The sequence below is a fragment of the Artemia sp. Qi Xiang Cuo genome, chromosome 5 (genome assembly GCF_049724085.1).
Source record: "Artemia sp. Qi Xiang Cuo chromosome 5, ASM4972408v1, whole genome shotgun sequence".
In the NCBI taxonomy this organism is placed as follows: Eukaryota; Metazoa; Arthropoda; class Branchiopoda; order Anostraca; family Artemiidae; genus Artemia; species Artemia sp. Qi Xiang Cuo.
This window is the reverse complement of record NC_142798.1, coordinates 46,009,553-46,027,363: the sequence shown is the minus strand read 5'-3', so window position 1 is coordinate 46,027,363 and position 17,811 is coordinate 46,009,553.

Here is a 17,811-nt window from a genome sequence, read left to right as displayed (position 1 = left end):
TTGGTGTAAAATCGGTGAAACGAAAAGAAACTGCGGTGTTCGACCCTGCCATTTTATGCATGTCTATCATCTGGCCAAGCTTATTGGTAAGGGGTGTGGGGGGCTGTGGCTCTCCACATGTGACGCCCATGCGCCCATCATTTGGCTCTTGAGGGGATCCAGGACGGTAGTAAAACTGCAAAAATGCAAATTATCTAAATGCATTGATCTATGAGGGCTAATTTTAATCAGTAGGAGTGACTTTGAGGCCAGATTTATAAAAATAAACTTAAGAAAAGATGCTCCAGGAAGTTATATTGGTGTACTTCATCGCAATGGAAAAAATTCCATAAATTTTTTCCTGTATCTTGATTTTATTGAGCCCCAAACGATGCACGTTTGCAGCAAGAGGGGAGGGGGGCTTTGGAGTACCCCCTTGAAATCATAAATTTTCCCAGACTCTTGACACTTCTCATTCAAGTTATTAAATACTTTTCTCTCATTATTATTCTGATTGGGCCCCCAGACCAAGCTCTTATGTACATGCCTGCTCCAAATGGCTCGTTTCAACTTGTAATAGGTTCCTTATTTATTAAATGTTGATTAAAGAGGGGGTTTGATAATTGTTGAGGGGGTCTAGTCCCCTTAGTAAATTTTGTTGGTTTGCCACTGCAGGGTTGAAAGGGGATGCTAGGTGAGTTTTTCTTTTCGTGATTTCTTTTAGTGAAACAGTATCACTTTGTTCCTTCTAGATTTAAAGTGCTGTAGTTTTTTTACTACTTTATTGAAGAAATTAGAATAGAAGCATCATGAAATTAACACTGTCTCTACCCTTTTGAATCTAGAAGATGATAGTCTGTTTCTCTTTTCGTTTCTTTTTTGCTTATTTTTATCTAGAGGTTGTCTTTTCTTTCTTTTTTTCCTTATTTTTATCTAGAGGTTCTCTTTTCTTTATTTCTTTTTTCCTTATTTTTTTATCTAGAGGTTCTCTTCTTTCTTTCTTTTTTTTTTCTTATTTTATTTTATCTAGAATCAGGAGAGATGACTCCAAAGATCTAGCTTTACTGCATTGTTCGAGTTTCTTATTTAAGCTGTTTCGTACCTTTTATAAATAAATATTACTCGGAGTACTAACTTATTGATGTGCTTAAGACTTGTTTTCTTCTTTTTATTTTTTTTTCACATTAGAATGCTTGGAAAACATAATTTAGAAGACAGATTAAAATAAATTAAAATAGTAAACGACAATCAATGGTAGTTTGTTGATCTTCGTCTTGTAGAATCGTTCTGGTTGTTAGTTTTTCTTCGCCTATAGTATAAATTCAGTTTTAACGTGAACCAAATTCAAAAATTTACTGTCAAGATATTAGGCTCTACAATGAACTGAATACAGCCAGAACCCTTATTATAACTCGTAATTTTTAAAGAACAAATACCTGTATCAGTTTGGGCTAAATCAAGAATGTCCTTTGAAGGGTAAGCGAGCATGCTCCGTCCCCAGTGAGGTTGCCACATTAAACAATTTCAAGATGGAAAACAAATTTCAATGTGGATGGATGGATATATCAACAAATGAAAATGACATCATTTTTGTACAGTTCTGAAAAAGGCTTATGCCAGCTTTGTCTCTCACTCAGACTATCTGTCATGGCTTTTTCTCCAATTAGTCAAGGCTTTATTTTAATTCAAAAATCAACGAAATCAAGCACTTGAATTGATAACCGCTTTGAATTAAAATCAAGTTGCCTTTAAGCCATGGCTAATTGGAGAAAAAGCCAAGACAGATAGTCTGACGGAGAGGCAAAGCTGGCATAAGCTTTTTCGGGATTGTATAAAAATGATGTCATTTTCACTTTTGATAGATAGTCTATCATCCATCCATCCTAGGGCAGAACTAAGGGATGATTGAGGTTTTTGGTTGGTCCTAGATAAAACGTTTGGCCTCAATACAATTTTGTCCTAGATATAATGATCTTGAGCTGAAATCTTCTTTCCGTTTAGCTTTAGCGAAACTTGGTAGACAGAAACTTGGATAATTCACAGTATCGAACTTGTAACCCTTTCCACCGTATTATAAATTTTTGGCTTCTCCCAAAAAAGGACAAAATACCTTAAACTCTAGTTTTGTTCAATTGTGCTGCCGCTTTTATTTTCACGAACTTTACTAATTTTCGAATTAAGATAGACTTCTTTTGTTTTAATGCTGGGATATCCAGTTATGCTAGAATATTGATCTTCTGATTGCTGTTATCACACTATGACATTCATTCAATTTGTATTTTTCATAGACTTCTTTTTTTCTTTTTCTCCCTTTTTTAAGAAGGTCAAGAGCAAATATTTTCTTAAGAGCAGGCGCTTGTCCTCTAGTTCACGGGAATTCTCCCTCTATCCTATCGCATTTTACTAATTCAACACTAATGTGTAGACAGGGGTGGATCCAGGATTTTTTTTAGGGGGGGGGGCAAAATAGGTTGATCCGATGAACTTGCGTTAGGAGCAAGTTTAATTAACGTAAACTTGCGTTAATTAAGTAAATTAAACTACTTTAGACTACGTTAGGGGGGTGCGCGCCCCCCTGGATCCCCCACTATGTGTAGACCATGATTGGCTGCAAAGCGTAGCCTATTAGTTTTTTTTTTTATTTTAAGGTATAGGAGGCTAATGGTGTAATAATACGTAATAATAGGTGTATCTGAAAATATTGGCAATAGTTCTTTGACCAGTCATAAAAGAAAATCTCAGCAGCTATTTTAGGCTAAAAAACTAAATTAAGTCAAACGTTTGAGTTTTTGCCTGTAGTTTACATATTAAAAATGAATCAGCTGTTTCAAAATCGATCTTATGCAAAAATACCCATTACTTCCCAATGAATGGAATGCTTGTTTTGTTCCGTTCATAAGTCAGTTCCAAATCAACTTTTTGACCAATAGGCTCTGTCTCTTAAACAAACTTAGCTGACGATTTTAAATTTTCGTTTACTTCTGTCAAAGACCTTACAGTATTACATTCTCCAGATCATCTATATTAAGTAATCGTTATGCGTCTTTTTCTTTAAGGCCAGAGAGAACTTTGTTACTGTACCAGGATACATGTACTTCGAAAGACAAGGCTCAAATGAATAGCCCATCATCATTTCCTGGTTTCTCACTGGTGATTAAAATAGTCAAGGGCATATACCTTCTGCCCATGGGAACTCTAAATATTCTAGGGTTTTTCCGTGTAATCTTACTAATATTTGTAGTCTAGTGAGTATAAGCTATTAATATCGTTGACTGTTGGAAATAAAGTAAACCTTGATTTATTTAGTTTTGGAAAAGAAAAAATATCTGCAGCAACAAGCCGCTTGAGGCCAACACAACTACGCACGCTTCTCCTCCATCCCAGTCTTCAAAGCCTCTCTCTACACCCTCCCAAGAAGTTCCCATTTCTGTTAAATCTTTCCTTACGACATCCTCCTAGATCATTCGGGGACGACCTGCTTTTTGTTTGGCCCTAGACGGTTGGCTGACAAGGGCAATCTGTCATTCTTCATCAGCAGAACGTGTCCTAGCCATCTCATCCTTTCTCTCATTATAGCCCTAGAAGACAGGACTTAACCACATTTTTCGTCCAGCCTACTGTTTGAGATACGGTCATTCAGACGGGTACCCAAAGAATCCGTAGGCAATTTCTCTGGAAAAGATCTAGCAAATCCTCTGTTTTTCGGAGCGCCCACGCTTCAGAACCATACTTGACAACTGTCATCACTGTAGCTTCCAGTATTCTAATCTTGGATTGCAGACCCATCGTCCTATTCTTCAAAAAAAAAAATTCAATTGCAAAAAACACCCTGGGTCTTTGCTATTCTACTTTTGACATCTTCAACGCACCCGCCGTCTTTACTAATAAGACTAGCTAGGTAAGTGAAGCTGTCCACTTGATCAGTCTTCTCATTACCCAATGTTACATCATCTCCTTCACTTATTCCTAGTCTTAGCGACTTAATTTTTTTTACAATGAATTTCAAACCTATTCTTGCTCCCTGAACTCGCAAAACCTCTAAAAGCTCATTCATTTTGCTAGCATTTTCATGTAAGATGCTTAAATCATCAGAATAATCTAAGTGTAGGAGATTTTTACTTCTTCACTTGATTTCGTGTTCATCAATTGCCTTTGCCAGTGCTCCTTAGGACAAAATCCATCAAAATGATCCATTTAAAGGGAGATGGAACGGAACCCTACTTAACTCATGATTCAATACGAAACAAGCTACTAGCTTCATTTCCACCTGAACCACAGCAATGTTATTCTCGTACATAGCACTAATGACTTCAATGTATTTATCTGGTGAACCATACAAGGATAGCACCTTCGCTAAAGCTCTTCTATCAGCTGAATCAAACGCTTGTTCATAATCTATAAAGCTGAGGACTAAAGGCGTTTGATGACTCAGGCACTTTCAATTATTAATATAATTCTGAAAATTTGGTCGACGCACCCTCTACCCTTCCTAAAACCATACTGTTCTTCTCTTAAAACTTATCTACAACATCTCTAAGTCTAAAAAAGTATCATCAAACTAAGTAATTTGCTTCAGGCAGAAACCAGGCTAATGCCTCTGTAATAGCCACACTCATTCTTCATCACCTTTCTTATGGAGGTGTTTAATTAGTTTTCCTAAAATTGCTTGGTACTTCCCCTTTTTCAGAAATAATATTCATAATCTTCAGTAATATATCTCTAACTTTACGACCACCATATTTTAAAAACTTATTTACCTCACAATCAGCACCTGGGACAATATTTGTACAGTATTTGTGTTCAGGGTTCTCTAATTTTAGTCAGCGCGAAAAGTAAGTTTCTTGGCGATCAGATGAAAGGTTTGGTAACATACAAATGCATAATGTGGAATTTTGCATTTTTGCCAGAAGTAAGATCACGGATGCATGTTTATTTTTTTTTATTTTTTTTTTTTTCAGGGATAATCATATCAAACCAGTGATCGTTTAAGATCGGGAGAGGGCTCATTTGATCGGAAGTCAAAATTGTGAGGTTTTGCTGTTGAAGTATGCACCCAGTTGCAAAACATCATTTGATTATCCTTTTCCCTTTCGTTTTCCTTTTTAGCAGTTATTTAGTTTTTTTCCTATTTAAATCAATTCGGTTTTACTATTCTGACTCTTAGTACAGCATCCTCCTACTACTGTCACTAATTCTTCTAAAAAAATAAATCCCTTAACATTCAAAGTGTCGCAAACTTCTTCATTCTTTTCTATATCTTTTCTGTAACTATCATGTTTAGCACATTCTCAAAATGGCCGTTCTCAAAATCTCAAAATTTTGCACTCAAAAATTACTTAGTAACAGTTGAAAAATAAAATTGTTGAAATCAGACTGGCAGAATGGCCAGAATGCCAGAATGGCAGTCTGAAGTTCGTTTAAGATACGAGTATTTTTCCATTTCTCTGTCATCTCTCAGATGTTTTTTAACTCCTTGGTGAGTTAGTTTAACTTGTTTTCCAGGACCATTGAGAAATTTGTGTTTTTTTACGTGTGGATTTTTTCATCAGATACTTTAAGCCTTTCTTTTGTTTGAATCACCTCCCCCCTTAATTCACCTGATTTTTTTATTGGCTTGTCTGACTGTTCGTCAGTAGCGGTATTCTCCTAGCTGCCAAAGGAGATATAATATTTTAGTTCAAATTTGGTTTTATCGATAGTATTTGAGTTTTGACCAGGGGCAGCAATTGGGGAGGTGGGTTTTGCCCCCTCTTAAATTTTTGAAAATACTGTCTTAGGTATTTTCGTCTTGAAAAGTCGGTAAAAAATAACGGAAATTGCGACCCCCCCCCCTAGATTTTGAAAAGTCTATTTTGCACCGCTTACCATTTTAATTATTGGACGTCCCTGGGTTGACTGATAAAACCGTTTGTTCGCCTTCCTGTTTTTCAGTACCTTGCCGTTGACGGAACATACAGATACAGCTATGATCATAGCCGATATCTACCCTTTTAAACTTTTGTATTGACTTACCGTCTTTGATTTGAGGAGATGCCTTCAATTTGTACCACATTTATGCCATCATTTTTTAGCCATGGGATTATAGATAGATAGATAGATCGTGTATTTCAAAAGCCCAAGAGCCATATGCACACAAAAATTTATGAAAAATAAAGAAATCACAACAGAAAAAATTACGAAACACAAATTAACATGATACATAGCGAAAAATACCTTATGGCAATTTACCGATAAAATAAGTTTAATTTCATATGATTAATAATACTTAGTAGTAAAAACTTTTCCTTCTTTCTAATTCCTTCTCTATATACACACCAATAAGAACTATTGTGTTTGGATTACTACTTTGTAAGATTTTTGGAAGCAGCAAAACCATCCAATGTAAGTAATTTTCCCTTAAATCAGAGATCACCGGGCACTTTCGGAGAAAATGGTCCAAATCTTCTTCCTCATCCCTACAAAGAGGACACACATACCGACCATCAGGATGTACTATTCCCCTGTCGAACACCATTTGCCTGCTCTGGATTGGAAGGCAACTTGCCCTAAGCTGAATCCATCGACATAAAATCATAGCCGGTAAATTGAATTTAAAATAAATTTCCTCTCCAAAACTAGGTTTAACCTGATTATAATGATTCAATGCAGCAGAATTTAAAACCAGCCCTTGCCATTACTGAATTTCTTGACCCTCTAAGATAAATCGTACCTGGCTTACTAAATTTGTTGGTAGATCACGGGAACCAAAACCGTCATTCCATAAGTAGTGCATTCCCACTCTTTCTAGTAATGACCTAATTTGGGATGGCCACGACGTTTTCGAACCATAACTCAACATCTGATATATTGAGAAACATTGCACTGTCACAATAAATGTCACGATAGCGTTCATTTGCCTGTAATGCACACACTATAAACTGTATGTTGTGCTAGTAGTTGTCAGACATTAAACCCCACATAGGAGAACGGAAGGTTTTAAAAGGTAGTGTGTGATGTGTGCCATTTTCTTCAAAATAGTAGAAAGGTCCAATAACTATGCCTCTGGAGATGACCTGACCCGACATAACACCCGAGGCAAGGGCTATAAGTTATCGAAGTCACCCATTATTTAGATACTAGTTTTGCTATAGGGAAAGGGGCGTGTTTGATCGTTCGTCAAACAGTTCGTGGTAACGAACTGTAAGTAAGGAGCGACCCGGCTCAATAGTACCCAAAAATCTAAAAACGGAATTTTGATGCCAATAGATACATCAAAAGAATCAGATTTTTATCCTGATTTTAAATAGATAAGTTTCATCAAGTTTAACCATACCCATCAAAATTTACCAGCCTAAGAAAATTTGCCTTATTTTCGAAAAAAGGGGGAAACACCTCCTAAACGCCACCGAATCTTAATGAAAATAACTCCATCAGATTCAGTGTGTCAGAGAACTCTATTGTAGAGGTTTCAAGCTCATATGTGCACAAATGTGAAATTGTGTATTTTTTGCCAGAAGAAAGATCACAGATGTGTGTTTATAATGTTGTGTTTTTGTTGTTGTTTTTTTTTTTTTTTTTTTTTGTTTTTTTTTTCAGCGGTGATCATATCGACTTAGTGGTCCTAGAATTTTGCGAGTGGGCTCATTCGAACTAAAATTAAAAGTTTTTGTACCCTTTTTAAGTGACCCAAAAAATTGGAGGGCAACTAGGCCCCCTCCCACGCTCATTTTTTCCCAAAGTCACCGGATCAAAATGTTGAGATAGCTATTTTGTTCAACCTAGTCGAAATATATAATAACTATATCTTTTAGGACGACTTAATCCCTCACAGTCCCCAGGGGATGGGCTGCAAGTTATAAACTTCACACATTGTTCACATATTGTATGAATTATTGGGGGGATTTTTTTCTTGAGGAGGAGGGGTCGGGGGATTGGGTTACGTGGGAAGATCTTCCCATGAAGGCATTTTTCATGGGGGAAGAAAATTCCCATGAAGGGGGCGCTGGATTTCCCAGCATTAATTAAAAAACAATTAGAAATTAAATAAAAAACAAGTTTTTTCAACTGAAAGTAAGCGAGCAACATTAAAACTTAAAACGAACAGAAATTACTACATATATGAGGGGGTTCCTCTCCTCCTCAATACCTTGCTCTTTACGCTAAAGTATTCTTAGTAATTCAAAAGAGCTATTTATTCTAATTAAACAGCCTTTGTGATTCAGGGGTCATTCTTAAAGAATTGGAACAAAATTTGAACTTTAACTTATAGAGCGATGTATTGACAAGGGGGCAAAGTCCCTTATATTTCGTGAATGAGGAAGTTCGCCCTCTCGTCAGTTCCTCGCTCTTTACACTAAAGTTCGAATTTTGTTAAATAATGGCCGATATAAGCAATAATTTGTTTGTGTTATTTTCCGGCCAATCTTAGCATTTAATTTTACCTTAAGCAGCTTCATAACTATGATTTTTATGTAATAATAAACCAAAGTTATTCTATGTCTTCGGCTTGTGGTTTTATTAAATTAATTAAAAAAAAAATTTCCACAAAATAAGTTTTTCAAAGAAAGGTAAAGATCTCAATTAAAAAAAAAAAGAAAAAAAATAAAATCAAATAATCAACCAAGCGTGGAACTACCACAAAACAGCAACAATAAATAAATGAAACCCAAAACGAACAGAAATTACAATAAATAACCCATTCAAACTCAAAACCAGCAGAAATTAACATAAGTTGGGCTCAAAACTGCTATGCCTTCCCAAGGGACAAATTTTGCACTTTACTGAAAAAAATATAAATGTTTTTACTTTTATAACTTTAATAAATCAAATAATATTAATATTTTGATTACTAAATATCAGTATATGTATATTAAACTGACAATACACATTCATTTGTATTTTTTTCAGTAAAGTGCAAATTTTGTTCTGGCCTTGGGAAGGCATAGGGGTTTTGAGCCCAACTTATGTTAATTTCTGCTCGTTTTGAGTTTGACTCGGTTATTTATTGTAATTTCTGTTCGTTTTGGGTTTCATTTATTTAGTGAGGGTGATTTGTGGTAGTTTCACGCTTGGTAGATTATTTGATTTTATTTTGCTCATGTTTTGTTTAATGAGTAGTAACCATCTATTGAATTTGCGTACAGGTATAGCAATTTCCATGTTATTTGCGTACAGGTATAGCAATTTCCTATGCTCGTCTGGATTCTGCTACTCCTATGTACCAAACAGGTTTTTCTGGTAGGTAAAAATTTCTACAGGTCATTACACCTTTGCCAAGAGGAACGAGTATAACTTGATTGGTGATTAGGATTTGAATAAAAGGTATCAATTATTTTATTCCAGTTTTTCTAAACCAGTATTGTCTATAACTTAATTTACTTAGGTTAAACTTCCGGTGGTTAAGAAAGCGTAACGAGTAATTAAAGTATGAGAAATGGGATGCTATAATTAGAATGGTTTTAAGTTGAAAATTGTGACGTAAAAATAACTCAGTTATTTGCTTGTGTGTATAGGAAATCCCATGTTATTTGCTTGCCTGTATTTTGTGTTAAATAAGTAGTTTTTGTATCTTTTAAAAGAGCTTTAAGGGGTTTGAGAGACTCAGTTGCCTGATTCCGTGTGGTTTTTCTTTACTTAGTGCTCATTAAAAACGACGTTTTGTTTTAAATAAGTAGTTTTTGTATATGTTAAAAGAGCTTTAAGGGGTTTGAGAAACTCTGTTGCCTGATTCCGTGTGGTTTTTCTTTACTTAGTGCTCATTAAAAACGAAGTTTTTGTTTTAAATAAGTAGTTTTTGTATCTGTTAAAAGAGCTTTAAGGGGTTTGAGAGACTCTGTTGCCTGATTCCGGGTGGTTTTTCTTTACTTGGTGCACATTAAAAACGAAATTTTTGTTTTAAATAAGTAGTTGTTGTATCTTTTAAAAGAACTTTAAGGGGTTTGAGAGACTATGTTGCCTGATTCCGTGTGGTTTTTCTTTACTTAGTGCTCATTAAAAACAACATTTTTGTTGTAAATAATTAGTTCTTGTATCTTTTAAAAGAGATTTAAGGGGTTTCAGAGACTCTGTTGCCTGATTCCGTGTGGTTTTTCTTTACTTGATTCACGTTAAAAAAGAAATTTTTGTTTTAAATAAGTAGTTCATTTATATTTTAAAAGAGCTTTAAGGGATTTGAGAGACTCTGTTGCCTGATTCCGTGTGGTTTTTCTTTTCTTAGTGCTCATTAAAAAACGAAATTTTTGTTGTAAATAAGTATTTATTGTATCTTTTAAAAGATCTTTACGGGGTTTGAGAGACTCAGTTGCCTGATTCCGTGTGGTTTTTTTTTACTTGATACCCATTAAAAACAAAATTTAGGATTTCTGTTAAATAAATAATTCTTATACATTTTCAAATAGCTTTAAGTGATTTGAAAGACTCTGAAAAGCAATAGTTTTTCAGTAAAGACAATCGATATCCTAAAAGTGTTTAATTCAAACTTTTTTAAAACTTCAAAATTTTTCAACTTTATTTATTTTTTTATTTTTGTAAATAAATTAAAATGTCAAAATATGCTTACAGTTCTAACAATTGCGCTCTGTGATTGGTCAGAGACACGATGTGACTTTCCCACTGGTATTCTATGACCGGTTATTGACACTACCTAATCTATTGCATGTATTAAATCAGTATTTTGTATGCAGTGGAACGATAAACACATAAGTCATATCTTTAAAAAAAAAGTGAAGATGGAGCATTTTAATAAAGTGTGTTTACATAACAAGGTTATTGTAGCATTGAATGCCGACAAAGAAAAGTATTTAAACTTTGAAACAAGTACAGATGGTAGCGCTATTGGAAATGTATGCATGCATTGTCATGACAGTAAGGAATTAAATTTCTTTGGAATACCGAAAAAATTCAACTCTTATGTTGGTGGTTATGGGAGATTGAGATCTCCAGAGATAATTGCACTCAAAGAGAATAGCAACATAAAAATAATCGTTAACGATAGAGGACAACTCCTTGTTACGGTTTCAGGTAACGCATTACCTACTGATTCATCCAATTGTCAGCTTTAGGGTATTAGCATTCAACGGAAGATGAACAAAAGAAAGACCTGCTCTTCTATTAATATCGTAAACTATATTTTGTCTACGTGCCGAAACTGTTACCTGTGTAAAAATAATGTGATAATAGACAGTGAAATTGCCAGAAAAATAAAAAGGGCATTGTCAGAAAATATCACGATGGAATATAAAAATGAATCGATGAAAAACAAAGCACCAGCAAACGTTACTGTCATTGATCAAACAGTCATTGAACCAAATAATACCAAAGATGAAAAACATATTGAGCCTGTTGATGACACACCAGTAAAAATTGTGTATGACTCAAAATGGAGTAATGATTATTCTACTGATTACGAACTAAGAGAAGACAATAGCTATAATATCTCGAGAGAACATGGTGAACTATTTTATGGAACAGATTCAAAATGTCCAAAGTTAATCATTGATATTAATAGTGTATCATAATATATTTTTTGTATTAATATTCTACATAGCATTATTTCATCAAAAATATATTATGCATTACATTGTTATGTGTTCATTATTTTTAGAGTAAGCTAGCATATCAAACGTTTAGAATGTCTAATAAAACGTTGGAGATGTAAGAAAAGGAATTTGCATACATCTATTGTCAGACACATGGGATAACATTGACAAAATCTTGGTATCAGAATGAATAAATTATTTATCAACATCTGTTAATGGATATGTCATTATGAAAAAATTGTAAGTAAGTAAGTAAGTAACAAACTCTTTCTTGAATTCACCTCTTTGTTACACAATGCAAAAATTTCATTTAAGAAATTATCAAAAATTGTAGGTAAGTACAAAATTCTTTCTTGAATTCACCTCCTGGATAAATAAAAAAGACATTTCATTCAAGAAATTATGACAAAATTCATAGTATGTAACAAACTCTTTCTCGAAGTCACCTCTTGGATACACAATGCAGAAATTTATTCTTTCTTGAATTCACCTCCTGGATAAATAAAAAAGACATTTCATTCAAGAAATTATGACAAAATTCATAGTAAGTAACAAACTCTTTCTTGAAGTCACCTCTTGGATACACAATGCAGAAATTTCATTTAAGAAATTTGAAAAAAATTTAAGCAAGTAACAAACTTTCCTGAAGTCACCTCTTGGATACACAATGCAGAAACTTCATTTAAGAAACTATAAAAAAAATGTAAGTAAGTAAGTAACAAATTCTTTCTTGAAGTCACCTCTTGGCTACACAATACAGAAATTTCATTAAAGAAATCATGAAAAAATTGTAAGTAAGTAGTAAATTGTTTCTTGAATTCGCCTCCTGGGTAAATAAAAAAGACAGTTCATTAAAGAAATTATGAAAAAATTGTAAGTAAGTAGCAAATACTTTCTTGAATTCACCTGCTGGATAAACAAAAAAGACATTTCGTTCAAGAAATTATGACAAAATTCCAAGTAAGTAAAGAACTCTTTATTGTTTTCATAACTTAGATACACGATGTAGAAATTTAATTCAAGAAATTATGAAAAAATTCTCAGTAAGTAACAATTTCTTTCTCGAAGTCAACTCTTGGATACACAATACGAAAATTTCATTTAAGAAATTATGAAAAAATTGTAAGCAAGTAACAAACTCTTTCCTGAAGTCACCTCTTGGATACACAATGCAGAAACTTCATTTAAGAAACTATGAAAAAATTGTAAGTAAGTAGCAAATTCTTTCTTGAATTCACCTGTTGGATAAACAAAAAGACATTTCGTTAAAGAATTTATGACAAAATTGTAAGTAAGTAGCAAATTCTTTCTTGAATTCACCTGCTGGATAAACAAAAAGACATTTCGTTCAAGAACTTATGACAAAATTCTCAGTAAGTAACAAACTCTTAATTGTTTTCACGACTTAGATATACGATGTAGAAATTTAATTCAAGAAATTATGAAGAAATTCTCAGTAAGTAACAATTTCTTTCTTGAAGTCAACTCTTGGATACACAATAGGGAAATTTCATTCAAGAAATTATGAAAATATTACGTGCGCGCACGTAACCTCGTCTAAATTAACCTTAAAAATGAAATAAAGCTATGTCGGCTTTGCATATTTTATTCAACATAACCGAGAAAGCGCTGGAGGGGGGCATTCCTGTCGACTTTTGGAGGAAATTTTTCCAATTTTTCGATGATCCGGCAAATTTGTCAAGCTGTTTTCTCAAGGTCATAGCCTTTGACTGACAACATTAACATCAAAACTTAAACGGTCAGAAATAGAGGCTGGGCTGTTTCCAAAGATTTAGCTAAAAAACCAGTTTGGTTGAAAACGTGGAGTTTTCGTACTGCTCATTTTTTGCAATGTGTAGGAATCGGTGGGGAATCCCCACTCATTTGGAAAGGTGCCAAGGAAAGGCAAGCAAATAGCTTGTAGTTTCAAAACGTGTTTAATCAAGTTTCTTGAATGAAATATCTGTACTGTACATTCAAGAGGTGAAATCAATAAAGAGCTTGTTACTAACTTACAAATATTTTAATAATTTCTTGAATGAAATTTCCGTATTGTGTATCCAAGAGTTGACTTCAAGAAAGAAATTGTTACTTACTGAGAATTTTTTCATAATTTCTTGAATTAAATTTATACATCGTGTAGCTAAGTGAAAATTGTTTGTGATAAAGAGAAAAAAAAGTTACTTACTTACGATTTTTTCATAATTTCTTGAATGAAGTATCTGTACTGTATATCCAAGAGGTGAAATCAAAAAAAGAGTGTGTTACTTACTGAGAATTTCTTCATAATTTCTTGAATTAAATTTCTACATCGTATATCTAAGTCGTGAAAACAATTAAGAGTTTGTTACTTACTTAGAATTTTGTCATAATTTCTAGAACGAAATGTCTTTGTTTATCCAGCAGGTGAATTCAAGAAAGAATTTGCTACTTACTTACAATTTTTTCATAATTTCTTTAATAAAATTTCTGTATTGTGTATCCCAGAGGTGACTTCAAGAAAGAATTTGTTACTTACTTACAATTTTTTCATAGTTTCTTAAATGAAGTTTCTGCATTGTGTATCCAAGAGGTGACTTCAGGAAAGAGTTTGTTACTTGCTTACAATTTTTTCATAATTTCTCAAATGAAATTTCCATATTGTGTATCCAAGAGTTGACTTCAAGAAAGAAATTGTTACTTACTGACAATTTTTTCATAATTTCTTGAATCAAATTTCTACATCGTGTATCTAAGTCATGAAATTCTTGAATGAAATTTCCGTATTGTGTATTCAAGAGTTGACTTCAAGAAAGAAATTGTTACTTACTGAGAATTTTTGCATAATTTCTTGAATTAAATTTCAACATCGTGTAGCTAAGTGAAAATTGTTTGTGATAAAGAGACAAAAAAAGTTACTTACTTGCGATTTTTTCATAATTTCTTGAATGAAGTATCTGTACTGTATATCCAAGAGGTGAAATAAAAAAAAGAGTTTGTTACTTGCTTACAATTTTTTCATAATTTCTTAAATGAAATTTTCTTATTGTGTATCCAAGAGTTGACTTCAAGAAAGAAATTGTTACTTACTGAGAATTTTTTATAATTTCTTGAATTAAATTTCTACATCGTGTATCTAAGTCATGACAACAATAGAGAGTTTGATACTTACTTGGAATTTTGTCATGATTTCTTGAACGAAATGTCTGTTTTATTTATCCAGGAGGCAAATTCAAGAAAGAATTTGCTACTTACTTATAATTTTTTCATAATTTCTGTAATGAAATTTCTGCATTGTTTATCCAAGAGGTGACTTCAGTAAAGAGTTTGTTACTTGCTTACAATTTTTTCATAATTTCTTAAATGGAATTTCCGTATTGTGCATCCAAGAGTTGACTTCAAGAAAGAAATTGCTACTTACTGAGAATTTTTTCATAATTTCTTGAACTAAATTTCTACATCGTGTATCTAAGTCATGAAAACAATAAAGAGTTTGTTACTTACTTGGAATTTTGTCATAATTTCTTGAACGAAATGTCTTTTTTGTTTATCCAGCAGGTGAATTTAAGAAAGAATTTGCTACTTACTTACAGTTTTTTCATAATTTCTTTAATGAACTGTCTTTTTTATTTACCCAGGAGGCAAATTCAAGAAAGAATTTGCTACTTACTTACAATTTTTAATAATTTCTTAAATGAAATTTCTGCATTGTGTATCCATGAGGTAACATGAGTGTGTTACCTATTTATAATTCCTTCATAATTTATTGAATGAAATTTCAGTATTGTGTATCCAATAGGTGAAAACAATAAAGACTCTATTACTTACTTGCGATTTTATTATGATTTCTTGAATTAAATATCTGTATTGTGTCCAGGAAGCGAATTCAAGAAAGCTATTGTTACTTACTTACAATTTCTTCATAATTTAATTAAATGAATAAAACTATTCTAAATTAAATTCTACATCATGTAGCTAAGTGAAAACTGTTTGTGATAAAGAGAAAAAAAAGTTACTTAATTGCGATTTTTTCATAATTTCTTGAATGAAGTATTAGTACTGTATATCCAAGAGGTGTGAACAAAAAGAATTTGTTACTTACTTACAAATATTTTCATAATTTCTTGAATGAAATTTCCCTATTGTGTATCCAAGAGTTGACTTAAAGAAAGAAATTGTTACTTACTGAGAATTTCTACATAATTTCTTGAATTAAATTTCTGCATCGTATATCTAAGTCGTGAAAACAATTAAGAGTTTGTTACTTACTTAGAATTTTGTCATAATTTTTTGAACGAAAAGTCTTTTCGTTTATCCAGCAGGTGAATTCAAAAAAGAATTTGCTACTTACTTATATATTTTTCATAATTTCTTTAATAAAATTTCTGTATTGTGTATCCAAGAGTTGACTTCAAGAAAGAATTTGTTACTTACTTACAATTTTCTCATAGTTTCTTGAATGAAGTTTCTGCATTGTTTATCCAAGAGGTGACTTCAGGAAAGATTTTGTTACTTGCTTACAATTTTTTCATAATTTCTTAAATGAAATTTCCGTATTGTGTATCCAAGAGTTGACTTCAAGAAAGAAATTGTTACTTACTGAGAATTTTTTCATAGTTTCTTGAATTAAATTTCTACATCGTGTATCTAAGTCATGAAAACAATAAAGAGTTCTTTACTTACTTGGAATTTTGTCATAATTTCTTGAACGAAATGTCTTTTTTGTTTATCCAGCAGGTGAATTCAAAAAAGAATTTGCTACTTACTTACAATTTTTTCATAATTTCTTTAATGAACTGTCTTTCTTATTTACCCAGGAGGCGAATTCAAGAAACAATTTACTACGTACTTACAATTTTTTCATGATTTCTTTAATGAAATTTCTGTATTGTGTAGCCAAGAGGTGACTTCAAGAAAGAATTTTTTACTTACTTACTTACATTTTTTTATAGTTTCTTAAATGAAGTTTCTGCATTGTGTATCCAAGAGGTGACTTCAGGAAAGAGTTTGTTACTTGCTTAAAATTTTTTCAAATTTCTTAAATGAAATTTCTGCATTGTGTATCCAAGAGGTGACTTCGAGAAAGAGTTTGTTACTTACTATGAATTTTGTCATAATTTCTTGAATGAAATGTCTTTTTTATTTATCCAGGAGTTGAATTCAAGAAAGAATAAATTTCTGAATTGTGTATCCAAGAGTTGACTTCAAGAAAGTTTGTTACTTTCTATGAATTTGTCATAATTTCTTGAATGAAATGTCTTTTTTATTTATCCAGGAGGTGAATTCAAGAAAGAATTTTGTACTTACTTACAATTTTTGATAATTTCTTAAATGAAATTTCTGCATTGTGTATCCAAGAGGTGACTTCAAGAAACAGTTTGTTACTTACTTACAATTTTTTTTCATATTTTCCTTAATTAAATTTCTGTATTGTGTAACAAAGAGGTGAATTCAAGAAAGAGTTTGTTACTTACTTACTTACTTACAATTTTTTCATAATGACATATCCATTAACAGATGTTGATAAATAATTTATTCATTCTGATACCAAGATTTTGCCAATGTTATCCCATGTGTCTGACAATAGATGTATGCAAATTCCTTTTCTTACATCTCCAACGTTTTAATAGACATTCTAAACGTTTGATATGCTAGCTTACTCTAAAAATAATGAACACATAACAATGTAATGCATAATATATTTTTAATGAAATAATGCTATGTAGAATATTAATACAAAAAATATATTATGATACATTATTAATATCAATGATTAACGTTGGACATTTTGAATCTGTTCCATAAAATAGTTCACCATGTTCTCTCTAGATATTATAGCTATTGTCTTCTCTTAGTTCGTAATCAGTAGAATAATCATTATTCCATTTTGAGTCATACACAATTTTTACTGGTGTGTCATCAACAGGCTCAATATGTTTTTCGTCTTTGGTATTATTTGGTTCAATGACTGTTTGATCAATGACAGTAACGTTTGCTGGTGCTTTTTTTTTCATCGATTCATCTTTATATTCCATAGTGATATTATCTGACAATGCCTTTTTTATTTTTCTGGCAATTTCACTGTCTATTATCACATTATTTTTACACAAGTAACAGTTTCGGCACGTAGACAAGATATGGTTTATGATATTAGTAGAAGAGTAGGCCTTTCTTTTATTGATCTTCCGTTGAATGCTAATACCCGAAAGGTGACGATTGGATGTATCAGTAGGTAATGTGTTACCTGCAACAGTAGCAAGGAGTTGTCCTCTATCATCAATGATTATTTTTATGTTGGCATTCTCTTTGAGTGCAATCATCTCTGGAGATCTCAATC